Source organism: Phyllobates terribilis, unplaced genomic scaffold, assembly GCF_046119375.1.
Source record: "Phyllobates terribilis strain yellow unplaced genomic scaffold, ASM4611937v1 Scaffold_9__5_contigs__length_417890890, whole genome shotgun sequence".
Lineage (NCBI taxonomy): Eukaryota > Metazoa > Chordata > Amphibia > Anura > Dendrobatidae > Phyllobates > Phyllobates terribilis.
Window position 1 is genome coordinate 146178226 of NW_027362769.1, and position 24662 is coordinate 146202887.

The following is a 24662-nucleotide window of genomic DNA, read 5'->3' on the forward strand; positions in this document are numbered from 1 at the left end:
ATCTTTTGGGCATAGCATCATTCTATTAGTCCATCTATACTGACCTCCATCAGGTTGCAAATTGAATAAAAAATTTTTCTGCATCTAGCTCTGAAAAAATATTGGGCTTCTAGCTGTGTGTGGGACTTGTTGTATTAGTCCATCTATACAGACCTCCATCAGGTTGCAAACTGAATATATTTTTTTCTGCATCTACCGCTGAAAAAATATTGGGCTTCTAGCTGTGTGTGGGACTTGTTGTATTAGTCGATCTATACTGACCTCCATCAGGTTGCAAACTGAATATATTTTTTTCTGCATCTACCTCTGAAAAAATATTGGGCTTCTAGCTGTGTGTGGGACTTGTTCTATTAATCCATCTATACAGACCTCCATCAGGTTGCAAACTGAATATATTTTTTTCTGCATCTACCTCTGAAAAAATATTGGGCTTCTAGCTGTGTGTGGGACTTGTTGTATTAGTCCATCTATACTGATCTCCATCAGGTTGCAAACTGAATATATTTTTTTCTGCATCTACCTCTGAAAAAATATTGGGCTTCTAGCTGTGTGTGGGACTTATTCTATTAATCCATCTATACAGACCTCCATCAGGTTGCAAACTGAATATATTTTTTCTGCATCTACCTCTGAAAAAATATGTGGCCTTCTAGCAGTGTGTGGGACTTTCTCTATTAGTCCATCTATACTGACCTCCATCAGGTTGCAAACTGAATATAATTTTTTTCTGCATCTAGCTCTGAAAAAATATTTGGCCTTCTAGCAGTGTGTGGGACTTTCTCTATTAGTCCATCTATACTGACCTCCATCAGGTTGCAAATTAAAAATAATTTTTATCTGCATCTACAGTACCTCTGAAAAAATATTTGGGCTTCTAGCTGTGTGTGGGACTTGTTCTATTAGTCCATCTATACTGACCTCCATCAGGTTGCAAATTGAATATAATTTTTATCTCCATCTAGCTCTGAAAAAGTATTTGGCCTTCTAGCAGTGTGTGGGACTTTCTCTATTAGTCCATCTATACTGACCTCCATCAGGTTGCAAATTGAATATAATTTTTATCTGCATCTAGCTCTGAAAAAATATTTGGGCTTCTAGCTGTGTGTGGGACTTGTTCTATTAGTCCATCTATACTGACCTCCATCAGGTTGCAAATTGAATATAATTTTTTTCTGCATCTAACCCAGCCAATAGTTTTGGCCTAATACCACAGTTTGGCCACTCAGCTCTGCTCGGTTCCCATCCATTGTTTTTTTGTGCAAACAACTCCAGAGTTGTGAATTAGTTAACCACCAAAATGAGTGGAAAAAGGCCTGCTGCTGGTGGAAAGGGGAATAGGCGTGTTGGGAAGGGGAAAAAAGGTTGTGTCCGTGGGGTAGGTGTTAAAGCAACAGTAACATCTGCAGAAGAAAGACCATCTTCCAGCCAAACTAAAATGTCTACTTCTTTTAGCGGACAATGTGATAAGATCCCTTTCTTACGGCCACGCCAATCGCTACAAATTCCAGATAAGGCACAAAAACAGCAGGTGCTTCAACGGATATCAAGTGCTCCTTTAAGTGGGCTCTCCTCCACATCAACTTCAACATCACAAATACTCCAGTCCTCAAAGGTGTCACCCCAATCGCACTTGCTTCCTCACAGCTCCCAAATCTCCAGCTGCCTGTCTGAGTATGAGGTAGAACAGATGGTTGAGTCTGCAGAGCTGTTTACTCATACTATAGCCTGGGAATCAGAGGTCAACTCCAGCGCTTCTGTGAATCCAGACGAGGAAATGATCTGCACTGATGCCCAGAATCTTTATGAGTCGGATCCAGGACCAGACGCAGAAGGTTCTGACCATAATGTAGACCCTCATTCCCAAACTGTAACTCCTGTTGGTGGAGACAATGAGGAAGATGATGATAAGACTCAAATACCTGATTGGAGCAACAACTTTAGTTTTTTGTCAGGGCAGGAACAGGTTGGCTCTGAGGACGACGGGTGTGATAACGCACAGGGTGATGATGATGAGGTTGGAGATCCCACTTACTGTCAACCCACAGTCAGCCAAGAGATGAGGTCAGCAGAGGAGGTGGAGGAAGATGCTAGTGACGACGAGGTCAGGTTGCACCTTCCTGGACAGAGACGTAGTACTGGAAGCACGTCAACAACTGCATCCTCAAACACAACTCTGCCTCTCACCACAAGTCGTGGTGGCTCTTCAGGTCGCATGGGTGCTAAGCCTTGCATAGCCTGGGCATTTTTTCAGATCGATAAAGATGACCCAACTCGTGTTATCTGTAACATTTGTCAGCAAAAGCTAAGTAGAGGCCAAAAAATACATAGTTTGAGTACTTCATGCATGAACCGGCACATGGACATGAAGCATAAGTTGCAGTGGGAAGCTCAGTGTGCTACAATGCGGCCTAGCCGGCCGGGCCAACCACCGTCTGCCATATCTTGTGCATCCGCGGCCTCTTCATCCTCTGTGACTGGGGGGACAGCAGTCACACCTGTTTTGGGGCGCAGACCTGCCACCTCTTTACCCGCAACAGCCATCGTGATTGGCAGGTCATCATTTTCTTTGGAGGTGGTAACACCAGCTGGTGTTGAGCGCTGTCCGACATCGATAGCACCACCTTTGGATCAAGGCAACCTAACATGTCCGCCTGCATCTTCCTCACAGACCGGCAGATTGCCGGGGACACCCTTATCAACCCCGTCTAAGAACAATAGCCAGCCCTCGGTCCCTCAGATGTGGACAAGTAAAAGACCATTTCCTCCTAGCCATGAGAAAGCTAAGAGGTTGAATTTCACCATCTGCAAGCTCTTGGCTACAGAAATGCTGCCTTTCCGCCTGGTGGACACAGAGGATTTTCGAGACCTTATGTCCGTCGCAGTGCCCCAGTACCAGATGCCCAGTCGGCACTACTTCTCAAAGAAAAGTGTGCCTGCGCTCCACCAGCATGTCGCACACAACATCACCGCTTCTTTGAGAAACTCTGTGTGTGACAGGGTGCATTTCACCACAGACACTTGGACGAGTAGGCATGGACAGGGGCGTTACATGTCGCTGACTGGGCACTGGGTAACTATGGTGACAGCAGGACAAGGGGCTGCTGTCCAAGTCTTGCCGTCCCCACGAGTTGTGCGTCAATCCTCTTTATGTCAAAGTTCCTCCACTGCTTCTGCCTCCTCAACCTCCTCTCGGTCTTCCACCTGCACCCAAAGCCTGTCTGGTCATGCCACAAGCTTTCTAACTGCGCAGAAGGGATCCTGCACACCTCCTTACTATGCTGGCAGTAGGGCTCAACGTCATCAGGCGGTTTTTACATTGAAATGCCTGGGAAATGTGAGTCACACAGCTGAGGAGTTGTGGTCAGCTCTGGAGAACCAATTTCATGAATGGTTGTCTCCACTGGACCTGAAACCAGGGAAGGCCGTGTGCGACAATGCTGCAAACCTGGGTGCGGCCCTTCGCCGGGGCAATGTCACACATGTGCCTTGTATGGCTCACGTGTTGAACCTGGTTGTCCAGCAATTTTTAGCCCACTATCCCAGACTAGATGGCCTTCTGCAGAGGGCACGGTCGCTGTGTGCTCACTTCCGCCGTTCGCATCCCGCAGCTCAGCGACTTACATCTCTGCAGAAGTCGTTGGGCCTGCCACTTCACCGGCTAAAATGCGATGTGCCTACCCGGTGGAATTCAACTCTGCACATGTTGCAGCGACTGTGGCAGCACCGACAAGCCCTGGTGCAATACGTTCTGACGTATAGCCTGGGCCAACGAGATTCAGAGGTGGGGCAAATCACGCTGGAGGAGTGGTCTCAGATCAGGGACCTATGCACCCTTCTGCACAGTTTTGAAATGGCGACGAAGATGTTTAGTGCTGACGATGCCATTATCAGCATGACTATTCCGGTGATTTACATGCTGGAGCACATGTTAAACAGAATTCGGAGTCAGGTGGTGGCACAAGAGGAGGTGGAGGAAGTAGAGGAGGAGGAGTTGTATGCGGAAGGGCTAACATCTGCAAGGTCCAGACGGTCGGCAGCACCAAGGCGGCAGGCATGTGAGGGTGGGGGAGATGGTTTTACCAGGGCGCATGGTAGCAGCCAAACTAGTGAGGAAGGTGCAGGAGCCCAGGAAGAAGTGGAGGACGAACTGATGGAAGACTCATCAGATGAGGGAGACCTTGATCACATTTCTGTTGTGCGAGGTTGGGGGGAGAGGACAGAGGAAGGAAGCATGATTGTTACCTCGCCACCAACACAACAGGGACTTGGTGCTCCTGGATGCGCAACACACATGAGTGCCTTCTTGCTGCACTACCTGCAACATGACCCTCGAATTGTGAGAATTAGAAATAATCCTGACTACTGGGTTGCCACACTGTTAGATCCCCGGTACAAAAGTAAATTTGCAGAAATTATTCCTGCCATAGAAAGGGATGCACGCATGCAGGAGTATCAGCAGAGACTGTTGCAGAATCTTACATGTGCTTTTCCACAAAATACCAGTGGTGCACGTAGTGAATCTCACAGTTCCAACTTGCCCACCGTGGGACCGTCAAGTGTTCAGCACTCAAACCGTAACAGAACCACAGTATCTGCTGGTAACATCAATTTTGCGGAATCATTTCACCACTTTTTTAGCCCATCCTTTGCAAGGCCACAGGAGACAAGAAGTCTGACACATAGTCAACGCCTAGAGACGATGGTACAGGAGTATCTCCAAGTAAACATTGAAGCCACGACTGTGTCACTGGACCCTTGCTCTTTTTGGGCTTCCAATCTGGATAAATGGCCGGAGCTAGCCACTTACGCCTTGGAGATCTTGTCATGCCCCGCAGCCAGCGTTCTGTCTGAACGTGTGTTCAGTAGTGTTGAGCCACCCCCGTAGTGTTCGAGTTCGGTTCGGTTCGTCGAACACCCGTGTGTTCGCCGAACTGTTCGTCGAACTGTTCGTCGAACACCTTCGAACACCGTTAAAACCAATGGCAGGCAAACAAAAACACATAGAAACACATAGAAAACACCTTGAAAGGTGTCCAAAAGCTGACAAACTGCTCAGAAGACACAACTAACACATGGAAAAGTGACAAGTACATATAGTCATGCGAAAAGAAAAGAGGTGGAGGAGTAAAAGGAGGGGGAGACACAGATATAGGCATGTCATGCCCTTCTAAAATCCAAAAAGTGAGAAGCCGAGACGGCCAGTCCGCTCCTGCCCGTGCCACCTCCGTGTCGCCGGGTTTGTGCCAGAGCCGCGGTGAACCCTGACGGCCAGCCCCCCTCTCCCAATAGTGGTGCCTGTCCGCTGGTGGGTCGAGAGAGCCCCCCTGTGGTGGAGGCAGCTCTAAGCTTTTTAATTTAAATTGTCCCTCTAATTTGAATGAATACACTTTAAATCCATTTACAAGGATCTATTGGAGGGCAAGTCTCATGCCAGCAGCCGCGTAATTCCAGCTCCAGTAGCGTCCACTAAAGCTGCTGCAGTTAAAAAGCTTTTATAAGGATCGAGCTCGGCTGTCCACCGCAAGGCATCCTAGTGCCAGTCCCAGCCCCTATGCCTTGGGGTGCCTCCTGATGCTCTTCACTAAGTATCCCGTGGTCCCGAAGCATTTCCTTTGAAAAAATTAAGTGTCCAAACTACAGGTGGTGTAGCTTGCTTAACAGCCGGGATAATCCGCTGACTAGCAGACACTGCTACTAGGCACAAAGTATTTCCTGGGCTAGATGCAGTTAAAAATTTGTAAGTAGATACTCTCGTTGGATGCTGAGAAAGCATTCCATAGAAACTCCTGGCACGCCATATATGATTCTCTTAAAGAGCTTGGGGTAGGGGTCTAGGGGACCCTTTTATAGCCAAAATCACGGCCCTGTATCACAATACGTCACCTAGGCTGAAGATAAATGGAACTGTAGCACCGAGGGCTCGGTTGCTACAGACGTATTGCACCTCACCCAGAGGTGTGATATCTCACTCTCAGATAAGGATGGAGTGTGGATCAGGACCCGACACCTGCATGCATTACACCACATTGCCGTGGGGCAGGGCGACCAATATGCCCCTGAGATGGGCACGACAGTCCCTGTCCCTGGCTGGAGTGGGGGGAGGGAACACTGAGGAAGGGGAACCCTGCAGTGCAGGAGCAGGGAGGAAGCAGTTCCTGGGTGCATTGAGAAGGGAGTATAAAAGGTGGGCACCATCTTAGTTCAGTGCAGAGAAGTCTGAGCAGAAGTGGCAGGGAGCAGGGGCTCTGCATGAGCTCTGCTCCGGAGGCGGGCCTAGTAACAGAGGCCCAGGCCTGCAAGAGGGAGAAGGAAGGAAGAGGAGCGGAGAAGGCTCCAGGAACGAGGAATGAAGGGATCCCAGGGGTGCGGACGGGCGAGTCGCCACCGCACGCCCGAATCCACCTGCGTGGAGGGGTCAGGCCAAAGGGGGAGACCGGTCCCCGAACTAGTGGAGGCAGGAAACGACCCTCAGCTAGAAACCGGAGGCTCTGACATTTTATGTGGCGCAGCCCCTTGCTCCACCCGCTAGGAAGGCACCACATAGGGTCAGGGAAACTGGCGCCAAGTTTACCAAGAGGAGGCCCGAGGCAGCCGGACAGAAGTGTTGGTAAGAAAGGCCAGACAAAGGACACACAAAGGGGGTCCTGTGAAGCGCTCCAAAGTTATCTGGGAGTTGTCTGAGCCCCTCACCTGGTGAGCACAGTACGACGTGGGCAGCCGTTACCTGCAGACGTGGTCTGGATAATAAGAACTGTGAGTAAAGGCCCTGAACTGCATCACTGACTCCGTGTCGTTACTGCTGCTGCCCTGCACCATCACCCCCATCCTCCGCATACACTGCCCTGAGGCTATACTCCTCCCGTGGGGAGTTATGCTACGCTCTGCTGCACCCACAACACCAGCCTTAGCGGACTGCCCTGTAGCGGCGGTTCACTCTGACCGCAATCCACGGGTGGCGTAGTCGGACATTTAAACATCAAAACCACATAAATAGTTCCGCCACTGGTTTGACCGCCCTGAACCACGGAACCGGATCGCCGCCACGAAGACTACAACCACCAGCATCCACCAAAAAGGGTCCGGCTCCGGGTGTCCCAAGGCCCAGGGGGTGCGTCAGAACATTTTCATCACCTTTCACAATCACCAATGGTACAAGGCAGGGATGTCCTCTGTCCCCTCTCTTATACATCCTAGTGACGGAGCACCTGCTCTCATCAATTCGCCATAACCCCAATATTAGGTGGATTGAGGTGGGAGGCACCGAGTACAAGTGCTCTCTATTTGCTGATGATGTCCTAGTATATATCACTCAATCACATATATCCATCCCTGCTGTTATGGCTGAAATAGATCACTTTGTTACATGGTAAAATTTTAAAATCAATGCAGCGAAGTCTGAGGCCCTCGATGTCTCCCTCCCTAAATCCATATAGGATTCCATCCAGTCCAACTTTCCCTTTGCCTGGCCCTCACAGGGTATCAAATACTTAGGAATTCCTATTCATAGAGACCTCTCCCATCTATGTTATCTTAATTTTGGGCCCTTTATTGAACAATTCCATACAGACCACGGTTGGCAAGTTAGAACTGTAAGATTCACTACGTGAACCACTGGTGTTTTGTGGAAAAGCACATGTACACCGCGTTCCAAATTATTATGCAAAAAGTGTTTAGGAGTGATAAGGGAAGAATTTGTTTGTTTGTCAGTTAAACTCATTGATGGTGATGTGTGTCAGGGCTCTTTATATCACTGTAAGCAATTGCAGACACCTGTGCTAATTAGTTTGGCAGGTGTGTCCAATGAAAGGCAAGACTACTTAAGAAGGCTCTCTCACATTATTAAGCAGCCTACATTTTCTGCCAAAATGGGAAAGAAAAAGGATGTGTCGGCTGCTGAGAAGCAACAAATTGTGGAGTGTTTAGGTCAAGGCATGACTACAATCAACATTGTGCGATGATCAGGATGAAGTGTCTTGGCAATCAAGAAGTATGTAGCTGATTCACAGTACACACGTGTGCGTGCTGATAAGTGCAAATTGAGGACTCTTTCCTACAGGCAATTACGTCAGGTTGAAAGAGCAGCGGCAAAAAAGCCTTGTCATAGCAGCAGACAAGTTTTTGAAGCTGCTTGTGCCTCCAACGTCCCCCGAACAACAAGATGCAGGGTCCTTCAGAGGTTTGCAGCTGTGCATACACCATCCTGTCGACCTCCTCTATCCACTTCACACAAGCAGAAACGGCTCCAGTGGGCCAAACATTACATGAAGACTGATTTCAAAACTGTTTTGTTCACGGATGAGTGCCGTGCAGCGCTCGATGGTCCAGATGAATGGAGTGGAGGATGGCTGGTTGATGGACACCCCACGCAAACACGGCTACAGCGCCAACAAGGAGGAGGTGGAGTAATGTTTTGGGCTGGAATCATGGGGAGAGAGATTGTCGGCCCCTTTAGGATCCCTGAAGGCGCTAAAGATGAACTCCATAATGTATGTGGATTTTCTCAAACAGCACTTCCTGCCATGGTTCAAGAAGAAGAACCGTGTATTTCACAGCAAGATCATTTTTCTGCATGATAATGCACCATCTCATGCTGCACATAAAACATCTGCATCTCTGGCTGATATGGGCATAAAAGGGGACAAACTTATGGTGTGACCCTCATGCTCCCCTGACCTCTACCCCATTCAGAACCTTTGGAGCATCATTAAAAGGAGTGTCTATGATGGCGGGAGGCAGTTCACATCTAAGCAACAGCTCTGGGAGGGTATTCTGTCCTCATGCAAAACAATTGAAGCAGAAACCATCCAAAACCTGACAAATTCAATGGACGAGAGAGTTCAGAAGCTCCTTTCGAACAAGGGGTCCTATGTGAAAATGTAACATCACCTAGAATAAAGTTTTGAGTTGAAAACTGTTTGATTTCAGTTTCTAACAACCTGCTAATGCTTATAATTTCAAAAATGACCATTTTTTTGGTCTTTATTAAAATGAAAAGGTTGATCGAAAACTTTGGGGGATCTAAGAGTGTGGCAACCCAGTAGTCATGATTACTTCGAATTCTGACAATATGAGGGTCATGCTGCAGGTAGTGCAGCAAGAAGGCACTTATGTGTCTTGCGCATCTCGGAGCCCCAAAATTATTTTCCGGGCTAGATGCAGCTAAAAATTATTTTTAATTTTAAATCTGGTGAAGCTTATTATAGATGGCCTAATAGGATCAGTGCTGCACACTGCTACAAAGCCCAAATTATTTTCCAGTCAAGATACAGATAAACATGATTAGTAATTTGAAAGCTTAAAACGGTTGGTAGGGTGGTTTTAACCAATCATCAAGCTTTTACTCTCCCCAGGATGACACAGGGGTAGAAAAGTCGTTTCGGATCCATGATTTGTTCATCTTTATGAACGTGAGTCTGTCTACATTATCAGTGGAGAGCCACGTGCGCTTATCTGTCAGCACACCACCAGCAGCGCTGAACACACGTTCAGACAGAACGCTGGCTGCGGGGCATGACAAGATCTCCAAGGCGTAAGTGGCTAGCTCCGGCCATTTATCCAGATTGGAAGCACAAAAAGAGCAAGGGTCCAGTGACACAGTCGTGGCTTCAATGTTTACTTGGAGATACTCCTGTACCATCGTCTCTAGGCGTTGACTATGTGTCAGACTTCTTGTCTCCTTTGGCCTTGCAAAGGATGAGCTAAAAAAGTGGTGAAATGATTCCGCAAAATTGATGTTACCAGCAGATACTGTGGTTCTGTTACGGTTTGAGTGCTGAACACTTGACGGTCCCACGGTTGGCAAGTTGGAACTGTGAGATTCACTACGTGCACCACTGGTATTTTGTGGAAAAGCACATGTAAGATTCTGCAACAGTCTCTGCTGATACTCCTGCATGCGTGCATCCCTTTCTATGGCAGGAATAATTTCTGCAAATTTACTTTTGTACCGGGGATCTAACAGTGTGGCAACCCAGTAGTCAGGATTATTTCTAATTCTCACAATTCGAGGGTCATGTTGCAGGTAGTGCAGCAAGAAGGCACTCATGTGTGTTGCGCATCCAGGAGCACCAAGTCCCTGTTGTGTTGGTGGCGAGGTAACAATCATGCTTCCTTCCTCTGTCCTCTCCCCCCAACCTCGCACAACAGAAATGTGATCAAGGTCTCCCTCATCTGATGAGTCTTCCATCAGTTCGTCCTCCACTTCTTCCTGGGCTCCTGCACCTTCCTCACTAGTTTGGCTGCTACCATGCGCCCTGGTAAAACCATCTCCCCCACCCTCACATGCCTGCCGCCTTGGTGCTGCCGACCGTCTGGACCTTGCAGATGTTAGCCCTTCCGCATACAACTCCTCCTCCTCTACTTCCTCCACCTCCTCTTGTGCCACCACCTGACTCCGAATTCTGTTTAACATGTGCTCCAGCATGTAAATCACCGGAATAGTCATGCTGATAATGGCATCGTCAGCACTAAACATCTTCGTCGCCATTTCAAAACTGTGCAGAAGGGTGCATAGGTCCCTGATCTGAGACCACTCCTCCAGCGTGATTTGCCCCACCTCTGAATCTCGTTGGCCCAGGCTATACGTCAGAACGTATTGCACCAGGGCTTGTCGGTGCTGCCACAGTCGCTGCAACATGTGCAGAGTTGAATTCCACCGGGTAGGCACATCGCATTTTAGCCGGTGAAGTGGCAGGCCCAACGACTTCTGTAGAGATGTAAGTCGCTGAGCTGCGGGATGCGAACGGCGGAAGTGAGCACACAGCGACCGTGCCCTCTGCAGAAGGCCATCTAGTCTGGGATAGTGGGCTAAAAATTGCTGGACAACCAGGTTCAACACGTGAGCCATACAAGGCACGTGTGTGACATTGCCCCGGCGAAGGGCCGCACCCAGGTTTGCAGCATTGTCGCACACGGCCTTCCCTGGTTTCAGGTCCAGTGGAGACAACCATTCATGAAATTGGTTCTCCAGAGCTGACCACAACTCCTCAGCTGTGTGACTCACATTTCCCAGACATTTCAATGTAAAAACCGCCTGATGACGTTGAGCCCTACTGCCAGCATAGTAAGGAGGTGTGCAGGATCCCTTCTGCGCAGTTAGAAAGCTTGTGGCATGACCAGACAGGCTTTGGGTGCAGGTGGAAGACCGAGAGGAGGTTGAGGAGGCAGAAGCAGTGGAGGAAAAATGACATAAAGAGGATTGACGCACAACTCGTGGGGACGGCAAGACTTGGACAGCAGCCCCTTGTCCTGCTGTCACCATAGTTACCCAGTGCCCAGTCAGCGACATGTAACGCCCCTGTCCATGCCTACTCGTCCAAGTGTCTGTGGTGAAATGCACCCTGTCACACACAGAGTTTCTCAAAGAAGCGGTGATGTTGTGTGCGACATGCTGGTGGAGCGCAGGCACACCTTTCTTTGAGAAGTAGTGCCGACTGGGCATCTGGTACTGGGGCACTGCGACGGACATAAGGTCTCGAAAATCCTCTGTGTCCACCAGGCGGAAAGGCAGCATTTCTGTAGCCAAGAGCTTGCAGATGGTGAAATTCAACCTCTTAGCTTTCTCATGGCTAGGAGGAAATGGTCTTTTACTTGTCCACATCTGAGGGACCGAGGGCTGGCTATTGTGCTTAGACGGGGTTGATAAGGGTGTCCCCGGCAAACTGCCGGTCTGTGAGGAAGATGCAGGCGGACATGTTAGGTTGCCTTGATCCAAAGGTGGTGCTATCGATGTCGGACAGCGCTCAAGACCAACTGGTGTTACCACCTCCAAAGAAAATGATGACCTGCCAATCACGCTGGCTGTTGCGGGTAAAGAGGTGGCAGGTCTGCGCCCCAAAACAGGTGTGACTGCTGTCCCCCCAGTCACAGAGGATGAAGAGGCCGCGGATGCACAAGATATGGCAGACGGTGGTTGGCCCGGCCGGCTAGACCGCATTGTAGCACACTGAGCTTCCCACTGCAACTTATGCTTCATGTCCATGTGCCGGTTCATGCATGAAGTACTCAAACTATGTATTTTTTGGCCTCTACTTAGCTTTTGCTGACAAATGTTACAGATAACACGAGTTGGGTCATCTTTATCGATCTGAAAAAATGCCCAGGCTATGCAAGGCTTAGCACCCATGCGACCTGAAGAGCCACCACGACTTGTGGTGAGAGGCAGAGTTGTGTTTGAGGATGCAGTTGTTGACGTGCTTCCAGTACTACGTCTCTGTCCAGGAAGGCGCAACCTGACCTCGTCGTCACTAGCATCTTCCTCCACCTCCTCTGCTGACCTCATCTCTTGGCTGACTGTGGGTTGACAGTAAGTGGGATCTCCGACCTCATCATCATCACCCTGTGCGTTATCACACCCGTCGTCCTCAGAGCCAACCTGTTCCTGCCCTGACAAAAAACTAAAGTTGTCGCTCCAATCAGGTATTTGAGTCTTATCATCGTCTTCCTCATTGTCTCCACCAACAGGAGTTACAGTTTGGGAATGAGGGTCTACATTATGGTCAGAACCTTCTGCGTCTGGTCCTGGATCCGACTCATAAAGATTCTGGGCATCAGTGCAGATCATTTCCTCGTCTGGATTCACAGAAGCGCTGGAGTCGACCTCTGATTCCCAGGCTATAGTATGAGTAAACAGCTCTGCAGACTCAACCATCTGTTCTACCTCATACTCAGACGGGCAGCTGGAGATTTGGGAGCTGTGAGGAAGCAAGTGCGATTTGGGTGACACCTTTGAGGACTGGAGTATTTGTGATGTTGAAGTTGATGTGGAGGAGAGCCCACTTAAAGGAGCACTTGATATCCGTTGAAGCACCTGCTGTTTTTGTGCCTCATCTGGAATTTGTAGCGATTGGCGTGGCCGTAAGAAAGGGATCTTATCACATTGTCCGCTAAAAGAAGTAGACATTTTAGTTTGGATGGAAGATGGTCTTTCTTCTGCACCTACCCCACGGACACAACCTTTTTTCCCCTTCCCAACACGCCTATTCCCCTTTCCACCAGCAGCAGGCCTTTTTCCACTCATTTTGGTGGTTAACTAATTCACAACTCTGGAGTTGTTTGCACAAAAAAACAATGGATGGTAACCGAGCAGAGCTGAGTGGCCAAACTGTGGTATTAGGCCAAAACTATTGGCTGGGTTAGATGCAGAAAAAAATTATTTTTAATTTGCAACCTGATGGAGGTCAGTATAGATGGACTAATAGACCAAGTCCCACACACCGCTAGAAGCCCAAATATTTTTTCAGAGCTAGATGCAGAAAATTTTTTTATTCAATTTGCAACCTGATGGAGGTCAGTATAGATGGACTAATAGACCAAGTCCCACACACTGCTAGAAGCCCAAATATTTTTTCAGAGCTAGATGCAGAAAAAAATTATTTTTAATTTGCAACCTGATGGAGGTCAGTATAGATGGACTAATAGACCAAGTCCCACACACCGCTAGAAGCCCAAATAATTTTTCAGAGCTAGATGCAGAAAAAAATTATTTTTAATTTGCAACCTGATGGAGGTCAGTATAGATGGACTAATAGACCAAGTCCCACACACCGCTAGAAGCCCAAATATTTTTTCAGAGCTAGATGCAGAAAAAAATTATATTCAATTTGCAACCTGCTGGAGGTCAGTATAGAAGGACTAATAGAACAAGTCCCACACACTGCTAGAAGCCCAAATATTTTTTCAGAGCTAAATGAAGAAAAAAATAATTTTTAATTTGCAACCTGATGGAGGTCAGTATAGATGGACTAATAGACCAAGTCCCACACACCGCTAGAAGCCCAAATATTTTTTCAGAGCTAGATGCAGAAAAAAATTATATTCAATTTGCAACCTGCTGGAGGTCAGTATAGAAGGACTAATAGAACAAGTCCCACACACTGCTAGAAGCCCAAATATTTTTTCAGAGCTAAATGAAGAAAAAAATTATTTTTAATTTGCAACCTGATGGAGGTCAGTATAGATGGACTAATAGACCAAGTCCCACACACTGCTAGAAGCCGAAATATTTTTTCAGAGCTAGATGCAGAAAAAAATTATTTTTAATTTGCAACCTGATGGAGGTCAGTATAGATGGACTAATAGACCAAGTCCCACACACTGCTAGAAGCCCAAATATTTTTTCAGAGCTAGATGCAGAAAAAAATTATTTTTAATTTGCAACCTGATGGAGGTCAGTATAGATGGACTAATAGACCAAGTCCCACACACCGCTAGAAGCCCAAATATTTTTTCAGAGCTAGATGCAGAAAAAAATTATATTCAATTTGCAACCTGCTGGACGTCAGTATAGAAGGACTAATAGAACAAGTCCCACACACTGCTAGAAGCCCAAATATTTTTTCAGAGCTAAATGAAGAAAAAAATTATTTTTAATTTGCAACCTGATGGAGGTCAGTATAGATGGACTAATAGACCAAGTCCCACACACTGCTAGAAGCCCAAATATTTTTTCAGAGCTAGATGCAGAAAAAAAATATTTTTAATTTGCAACCTGATGGAGGTCAGTATAGATGGACTAATAGACCAAGTCCCACACACCGCTAGAAGCCCAAATATTTTTTCAGAGCTAGATGCAGAAAATTTTTTTATTCAATTTGCAACCTGATGGAGGTCAGTATAGATGGACTAATAGACCAAGTCCCACACACTGCTAGAAGCCCAAATATTTTTTCAGAGCTAGATGCAGAAAAAAAATATTTTTAATCTGCAACCTGATGGAGGTCAGTATAGATGGACTAATAGAACAAGTCCCACACGCTGCTAGAAGCCCAAATATTTTTTCAGAGATAAATGAAGAAAAAAATTATTTTTAATTTGCAACCTGATGGAGGTCAGTATAGATGGACTAATAGACCAAGTCCCACACACTGCTAGAAGCCCAAATATTTTTTCAGAGCTAGATGCAGAAAAAAATTATTTTTAATTTGCAACCTGATGGAGGTCAGTATAGATGGACTAATAGACCAAGTCCCACACACCGCTAGAAGCCCAAATATTTTTTCAGAGCTAGATGCAGAAAAAAATTATATTCAATTTGCAACCTGCTGGAGGTCAGTATAGAAGGACTAATAGAACAAGTCCCACACACTGCTAGAAGCCCAAATATTTTTTCAGAGCTAAATGAAGAAAAAAATTATTTTTAATTTGCAACCTGATGGAGGTCAGTATAGATGGACTAATAGACCAAGTCCCACACACTGCTAGAAGCCCAAATATTTTTTCAGAGCTAGATGCAGAAAAAAATTATATTCAGTTTGCAACCTGATGGAGGTCAGTATAGATGGACTAATAGAATGATGCTATGCCCAAAAGATTTTACTTCACTAGGTGCAGTAAAAAAATTGGTATTCTATACACAGGTGGTATATCTTGCAACACAGATAGGCTACTCCACTGACTAACACACTCTGCAATAGGCCAAAAAGGATTAGCTTTGCTAGATTCAGCCAAATGCTGTGAAAAAAACTTGCACAGCACTGGCACAGACCTGCCTGGCAAAAACTGATAGGAACTGATGTAACCTAGTCCTGAAAAGGACTCCAATTACAATTAGTCTTTACTCCCACAATCTATCTATTTAAGAGCACAGACCTGCCTGATAAAAGTCGTAGGAAATGCTGTAACCTAGTCCTTAAAAGGACTGCAATCACAACTATTCCCTACTCCCAAGCTATCTGTATATTTGTGCGAAAATTGGCTTGAAATTAACAAGGTATAGCGCACACAGCAACAGCGGTGCCGTCTAACATGCAGCTGCAGCAGTGAGAAAATGGTGGCGACGGGGAAAATGGCTTGGTCTTATAGGGCAAGGACATGTGACATACACTGCCAATCACACATGCCCTTGCTTGTGTGAAAAAAAGCACTTCGCTCCGTGTGTGCGCTGCTGATAGGTTGACAGATTGCACCTCCCCACTGCAAATGCGGGAAAGAGAAAAAAAAATGGAGATCTTCATTGTTCCTGCAGAGATCCATCCCCTGCCCCTCCCCCCGCCCCGCTGTACACTCAAACTGCGTATTAACATTAATTTTCATCATTACTGAGAAAAAATCCAGTTATGATTTTGGTGCACGAACAGTTATCGAACATAACCTCGAACAGCCGAATTTTTCTCAAATTGTTCGTGTTCGCCGACCGGCTCGAACACCGCTCAAAACAGCTCGAATTTGAGATTGGCGAACAGTTCGAGTAGAACAACGCTCATCTCTAGTGTTCAGCGCTGCTGGTGGTGTGCTGACAGATAAGCTCACGCGGCTCTCCACTGATAATGTAGACAGACTCACGTTCATAAAGATGAACAAATCATGGATCCGAAACGACTTTTCTACCCCTGTGTCATCCTAGGGAGAGTAAAAGCTTGATGATTGGTTAAAATCACCCTACCAACCGTTTTAAGCTTTCAAATTACTAATCATGTTTATCTGTATCTTGACTGGAAAATAATTTGGGCTTTGTAGCAGTGTGCAGCACTGATCCTATTAGGCCATCTATACTAAAGCTTCACCAGATTTAAAATTAAAAATAATTTTTAGCTGCATCTAGCCCGGAAAATAATTTTGGGGCTCCGAGATGCGCAAGGCACATAAGTGCCTTCTTGCTGCACTACCTGCAGCATGACCCTCATATTGTCAGAATTCGAAGTAATCATGACTACTGGGTTGCCACACTCTTAGATCCCCCAAACTTTTCGATCAACCTTTTCATTTTAATAAAGACCAAAAAAATGGTCATTTTTGAAATTATAAGCATTAGCAGGTTGTTAGAAACTGAAATCAAACAGTTTTCAACTCAAAACTTTATTCTAGGTGATGTTACATTTTCACATAGGACCCCTTGTTCGAAAGGAGCTTCTGAACTCTCTCGTCCATTGAATTTGTCAGGTTTTGGATGGTTTCTGCTTCAATTGTTTTGCATGAGGACAGAATACCCTCCCAGAGCTGTTGCTTAGATGTGAACTGCCTCCCGCCATCATAGACACTCCTTTTAATGATGCTCCAAAGGTTCTGAATGGGGTAGAGGTCAGGGGAGCATGGGGGTCACACCATAAGTTTGTCCCCTTTTATGCCCATATCAGCCAGAGATGCAGATGTTTTATGTGCAGCATGAGATGGTGCATTATCATGCAGAAAAATGATCTTGCTGTGAAATACACGGTTCTTCTTCTTGAACCATGGCAGGAAGTGCTGTTTGAGAAAATCCACATACATTATGGAGTTCATCTTTAGCGCCTTCAGGGATCCTAAAGGGGCCGACAATCTCTCTCCCCATGATTCCAGCCCAAAACATTACTCCACCTCCTCCTTGTTGGCGCTGTAGCCGTGTTTGCGTGGGGTGTCCATCAACCAGCCATCCTCCACTCCATCCATCTGGACCATCGAGCGCTGCACGGCACTCATCCGTGAACAAAACAGTTTTGAAATCAGTCTTCATGTAATGTTTGGCCCACTGGAGCCGTTTCTGCTTGTGTGAAGTGGATAGAGGAGGTCGACAGGATGGCGCATGCACAGCTGCAAACCTCTGAAGGACCCTGCATCTTGTTGTTCGGGGGACGTTGGAGGCACAAGCAGCTTCAAAAACTTGTCTGCTGCTATGACAAGGCTTTTTTGCCGCTGCTCTTTCAACCTGACGTAATTGCCTGTAGGAAAGAGTCCTCAATTTGCCCTTATCAGCACGCACACATGTGTACTGTGAATCAGCTACATACTTCTTGATTGCCAAGACACTTCATCCTGATCATCGCACAATGTTGATTGTAGTCATGCCTTGACCTAAACACTCCACAATTTGTTGCTTCTCAGCAGCCGACACATCCTTTTTCTTTCCCATTTTGGCAGAAAATGTAGGCTGCTTAATAATGTGAGAGAGCCTTCTTAAGTAGTCTTGCCTTTCATTGGACACACCTGCCAAACTAATTAGCACAGGTGTCTGCAATTGCTTACAGTGATATAAAGAGCCCTGACACACATCACCATCAATGAGTTTAACTGACAAACAAACAAATTCTTCCCTTATCACTCCTAAACACTTTTTGTATAATAATTTGGAACGCAGTGTACATGTGCTTTTCCACAAAACGCCAGTGGTTCACGTAGTGAATCTTACAGTTCTAACTTGCCAACCGTGGTCTGTATGGAGTTGTTCAATAAAGGGCCCAAAATTAAGATAACATAGATGGGAGAGGTCTCTATGAACAGGAATTCCTAAGTATTTGATACCCTGTGAGGGCCAGGCAAAGGGAAAGTTGGACTGGATGGAATCCTATATGGATTTGGGTTGGGAGACATCGAGGGCCTCAGACTTCGCTGCATTGATTTTAAAATTTTACCATGTAACAAAGTGATCTATTTCAGCCATAACAGCATGGATGGATATATGTGATTGAGTGATACATACTAGGACATCATCAGCAAATAGAGAGCACTTGTACTCGGTGCCTCCCACCTCAATCCACCTAATATTGGGGTTATGGCGAATTGATGAGAGCAGGTGCTCCGTCACTAGGATGTATAAGAGAGGGGACAGAGGACATCACTGCCTTGTCCCATTGGTGATTGTGAAAGGTGATGAAAATGTTCTGACGCACCCCCTGGGCCTTGGGACACCCGGAGCCGGACCCTTTTTGGTGGATGCTGGTGGTTGTAGTCTTCGTGGCGGCGACCCGGTTCCGTGGCTCAGGGCGGTCAAACCAGTGGCGGAACTATTTATGTGGTTTTCATGTTTAAATGTCCGACTACGCCACCCGTGGATTGCGGTCAGAGTGAACCGCCGCTACAGGGCAGACCACTGAGGCTGGTGTTGTGGGTGCAGCAGAGCGTAGCATAACTCCCCACGGGAGGAGTATAGCCTCAGGGCAGTGTATGCGGAGGATGGGGGTGATGGTGCAGGGCAGCAGCAGTAACGACACGGAGTCAGTGATGCAGTTCAGGGCCTTTACTCACAGTTCTTATTATCCAGACCACGTCTGCAGGTAACGGCTGCCCACGTCGTACTGTGCTCACCAGGTGAGGGGCTCAGACAACTCCCAGATAACTTTGGAGCACTTCACAGGACCCCCTTTGTGTGTCCTTTGTCTGGCCTTTCTTACCAACACTTCTGTCCTGCTGCCTCGGGCCTCCTCTTGGTAAACTTGGCGCCAGTTTCCCTGACCCTATGTGGTGCCTTCCTAGCGGGTGTAGCGAGGGGCTGCGCCACATAAAATGTCAGAGCCTCCGGTTTCTAGCTGAGGGTCGTTTCCTGCCTCCACTAGTTCGGGGACCGGTCTCCCCCTTTGGCCTGACCCCTCCACGCAGGTGGATTCGGGCGTGCGGTGGCGACTCGCCCGTCCGCACCCCTGGGATCCCTTCATTCCTCGTTCCTGGAGCCTTCTCCGCTCCTCTTCCTTCCTTCTCCCTCTTCCAGGCCTGGGCCTCTGTTACTAGGCCCGCCTCCAGAGCTGAGCTCATGCAGAGCCCCTGCTCCCTGCCACTTCTGCTCAGACTTCTCTGCACTGAACTAAGATGGTGCCCACCTTTTATACTCCCTTCTCAATGCACCCAGGAACTGCTTCCTCCCTGCTCCTGCACTACAGGGTTCCCCTTCCTCAGTGTTCCCTCCCCCCACTCCAGCCAGGGACAGGGACTGTCGTGCCCATCTCAGGGGCATATTGGTCGCCCTGCCCCACGGCAATGTGGTGTAATGCATGCAGGTGTCGGGTCCTGATCCACACTCCATCCTTACCTGAGAGTGAGATATCACACCTCTGGGTGAGGTGCAATACGTCTGTAGCAACCGAGCCCTCAGGGTGCTACAGTTCCATTTATCTTCAGCCTAGGTGACGTATTGCGATACAGGGCCGTGATTTTGGCTATAAAAGGGTCCCCTAGACCCCTACCCCAAGCTTTTTAAGAGAATCATATATGGCGTGCCAGGAGACTCTATGGAATGCTTTCTCAGCATCCAACGAGAGTATCTAATTACAAATTTTTAACTGCATCTAGCCCAGGAAATACTTTGTGCCTAGTAGCAGTGTCTGCTAGTCAGCGGATTATCCCGGCTGTTAAGCAAGCTGCACCACCTGTAGTTTAGACACTTAATTTTTTCAAAGGAAATGCTTCGGGACCATGGGATACTTAGTGAAGAGCATCAGGAGGCACCCCAAGGCATAGGGGCTGGGACTGGCAGTAGGATGCCTTGAGGTGGACAGCCGAGCTCGATACTTATAAAAGCTTTCTAACTGCAGCAGCTTTAGTGGACGCTACTGGAGCTGGAATTACCGCGGCTGCTGGCATGAGACTTGCCCTCCAATAGATCCTTGTAAATGGATTTAAAGTGTATTCATTCAAATTAGAGAGACAATTTAAATTAAAAAGCTTAGAGCTGCCTCCACCACAGGGGGGCTCGCTCGACCCACCAGCGGACAGGCACCAGTATTGGGAGAGGGGGGCTGGCCGTCAGGGTTCACCGCGGCTCTGGCACAAACCCGGCGACACGGAGGTGGCACGGGCAGGAGCGGACTGGCCGTGTCGGCTTCTCACTTTTTGGATTTTAGAAGGGCATGACATGCCTATATCTGTGTCTTCCCCTCCTTTTACTCCTCCACCTCTTTTATTTTCGCATGACTATATGTACTTGTCACTTTTCCATGTGTTAGTTATGTCTTCTGAGCAGTTTGTCAGCTTTTGGACACCTTTGAACGTGTTTTCTATGTGTTTCTATGTGTTTTTGTTTGCCTGCCATTGGTTTTAACGGTGTTCGAAGGTGTTCGACGAACAGTTCCACGAACAGTTCGGCGAACACACGGGTGTTCGACGAACCGAACCGAACTCGAACACTACGGGGGTGGCTCAACACTACTCTTTATGTCAAAGTTCCTCCACTGCTTCTGCCTCCTCAACCTCCTCTCGGTCTTCCACCTGCACCCAAAGCCTGTCTGGTCATGCCACAAGCTTTCTAACTGCGCAGAAGGGATCCTGCACACCTCCTTACTATGCTGGCAGTAGGGCTCAACGTCATCAGGCGGTTTTTACATTGAAATGTCTGGGAAATGTGAGTCACACAGCTGAGGAGTTGTGGTCAGCTCTGGAGAACCAATTTCATGAATGGTTGTCTCCACTGGACCTGAAACCAGGGAAGGCCGTGTGCGACAATGCTGCAAACCTGGGTGCGGCCCTTCGCCGGGGCAATGTCACACACGTGCCTTGTATGGCTCACGTGTTGAACCTGGTTGTCCAGCAATTTTTAGCCCACTATCCCAGACTAGATGGCCTTCTGCAGAGGGCACGGTCGCTGTGTGCTCACTTCCGACGTTCGCATCCCGCAGCTCAGCGACTTACATCTCTACAGAAGTCGTTGGGCCTGCCACTTCACCGGCTAAAATGCGATGTGCCTACCAGGTGGAATTCAACTCTGCACATGTTGCAGCGACTGTGGCAGCACCCACAAGCCCTGGTGCAATACGTTCTGACGTATAGCCTGGGCCAACGAGATCCAGAGGTGGGGCAAATCACGCTGGAGGAGTGGTCTCAGATCAGGGACCTATGCACCCTTCTGCACAGTTTTGAAATGGCGACGAAGATGTTTAGTGCTGACGATGCCATTATCAGCATGACTATTCCGGTGATTTACATGCTGGAGCACATGTTAAACAGAATTCGGAGTCAGGTGGTGGCACAAGAGGAGGTGGAGGAAGTAGAGGAGGAGGAGTTGTATGCGGAAGGGCTAACATCTGCAAGGTCCAGACGGTCGGCAGCACCAAGGCGGCAGGCATGTGAGGGTGGGGGAGATGGTTTTACCAGGGCGCATGGTAGCAGCCAAACTAGTGAGGAAGGTGCAGGAGCCCAGGAAGAAGTGGAGGACGAACTGATGGAAGACTCATCAGATGAGGGAGACCTTGATCACATTTCTGTTGTGCGAGGTTGGGGGGAGAGGACAGAGGAAGGAAGCATGATTGTTACCTCGCCACCAACACAACAGGGACTTGGTGCTCCTGGATGCGCAACACACATGAGTGCCTTCTTGCTGCACTACCTGCAACATGACCCTCGAATTGTGAGAATTAGAAATAATCCTGACTACTGGGTTGCCACACTGTTAGATCCCCGGTACAAAAGTAAATTTGCAGAAATTATTCCTGCCATAGAAAGGGATGCACGCATGCAGGAGTATCAGCAGAGACTGTTGCAGAATCTTACATGTGCTTTTCCACAAAATACCAGTGGTGCACGTAGTGAATCTCACAGTTCCAACTTGCCAACCGTGGGACCGTCAAGTGTTCAGCACCCAAACCGTAACAGAACCACAGTATCTGCTGGTAACATCAATTTTGCGGAATCATTTCACCACTTTTTTAGCCCCTCCTTTGCAAGGCCACAGGAGACAAGAAGTCTGACACATAGTCAACGCCTAGAGACGATGGTACAGGAGTATCTCCAAGTAAACATTGAAGCCATGACTGTGTCACTGGACCCTTGCTCTTTTTGGGCTTCCAATCTGGATAAATGGCCGGAGCTAGCCACTTACGCCTTGGAGATCTTGTCATGCCCCGCAGCCAGCGTTCTGTCTGAACGTGTGTTCAGCGCTGCTGGTGGTGTGCTGACAGATAAGCGCACGCGGCTCTCCACTGATAATGTAGACAGACTCACGTTCATAAAGATGAACAAATCATGGATCCGAAACGACTTTTCTACCCCTGTGTCATCCTGGGGAGAGTAAAAGCTTGATGATTGGTTAAAATCACCCTACCAACCGTTTTAAGCTTTCAAATTACTAATCATGTTTATCTGTATCTTGGCTGGAAAATAATTTGGGCTTTGTAGCAGTGTGCAGCACTGATTCTATTAGGCCATCTATAATAAGCTCCACCAGATTTAAAATTACTAATCATGTTTATCTGTATCTTGACTGGAAAATAATTTGGGCTTTGTAGCAGTGTGCAGCACTGATCCTATTAGGCCATCTATACTAAAGCTTCACCAGATTTAAAATTAATAATAATTTTTAGCTGCATCTAGCCCGGAAAATAATTTTGGGGCTCCGAGATGCGCAAGACACATAAGTGCCTTCTTGCTGCACTACCTGCAGCATGACCCTCATATTGTCAGAATTCGAAGTAATCATGACTACTGGGCTGCCACACTCTTAGATCCCCCAAACTTTTCGATCAACCTTTTCATTTTAATAAAGACCAAAAAAATGGTCATTTTTGAAATTATAAGCATTAGCAGGTTGTTAGAAACTGAAATCAAACAGTTTTCAACTCAAAACTTTATTCTAGGTGATGTTACATTTTCACATAGGACCCCTTGTTCGAAAGGAGCTTCTGAACTCTCTCGTCCATTGAATTTGTCAGGTTTTGGATGGTTTCTGCTTCAATTGTTTTGCATGAGGACAGAATACCCTCCCAGAGCTGTTGCTTAGATGTGAACTGCCTCCCGCCATCATAGACACTCCTTTTAATGATGCTCCAAAGGTTCTGAATGGGGTAGAGGTCAGGGGAGCATGGGGGTCACACCATAAGTTTGTCCCCTTTTATGCCCATATCAGCCAGAGATGCAGATGTTTTATGTGCAGCATGAGATGGTGCATTATCATGCAAAAAAATGATCTTGCTGTGAAATACACGGTTCTTCTTCTTGAACCATGGCAGGAAGTGCTGTTTGAGAAAATCCACATACATTATGGAGTTCATCTTTAGCGCCTTCAGGGATCCTAAAGGGGCCGACAATCTCTCTCCCCATGATTCCAGCCCAAAACATTACTCCACCTCCTCCTTGTTGGCGCTGTAGCCGTGTTTGCGTGGGGTGTCCATCAACCAGCCATCCTCCACTCCATCCATCTGGACCATCGAGCGCTGCACGGCACTCATCCGTGAACAAAACAGTTTTGAAATCAGTCTTCATGTAATGTTTGGCCCACTGGAGCCGTTTCTGCTTGTGTGAAGTGGATAGAGGAGGTCGACAGAATGGCGTATGCACAGCTGCAAACCTCTGAAGGACCCTGCATCTTGTTGTTCGGGGGACGTTGGAGGCACCAGCAGCTTCAAAAACTTGTCTGCTGCTATGACAAGGCTTTTTTGCCGCTGCTCTTTCAACCTGATGTAATTGCCTGTAGGAAAGAGTCCTCAATTTGCCCTTATCAGCAGGCACACGTGTGTACTGTGAATCAGCTACATACTTCTTGATTGCCAAGACACTTCATCCTGATCATCGCACAATGTTGATTGTAGTCATGCCTTGACCTAAACACTCCACAATTTGTTGCTTCTCAGCAGCCGACACATCCTTTTTCTTTCCCATTTTGGCAGAAAATGTAGGCTGCTTAATAATGTGAGACAGCCTTCTTAAGTAGTCTTGCCTTTCATTGGACACACCTGCCAAACTAATTAGCACAGGTGTCTGCAATTGCTTACAGTGATATAAAGAGCCCTGACACACATCACCATCAATGAGTTTAACTGACAAACAAACAAATTCTTCCCTTATCACTCCTAAACACTTTTTGCATAATAATTTGGAACACAGTGTACATGTGCTTTTCCACAAAACACCAGTGGTTCACGTAGTGAATCTTACAGTTCTAACTTGCCAACCGTGGTCTGTATGGAGTTGTTCAATAAAGGGCCCAAAATTAAGATAACATAGATGGGAGAGGTCTCTATGAATAGGAATTCCTAAGTATTTGATACCCT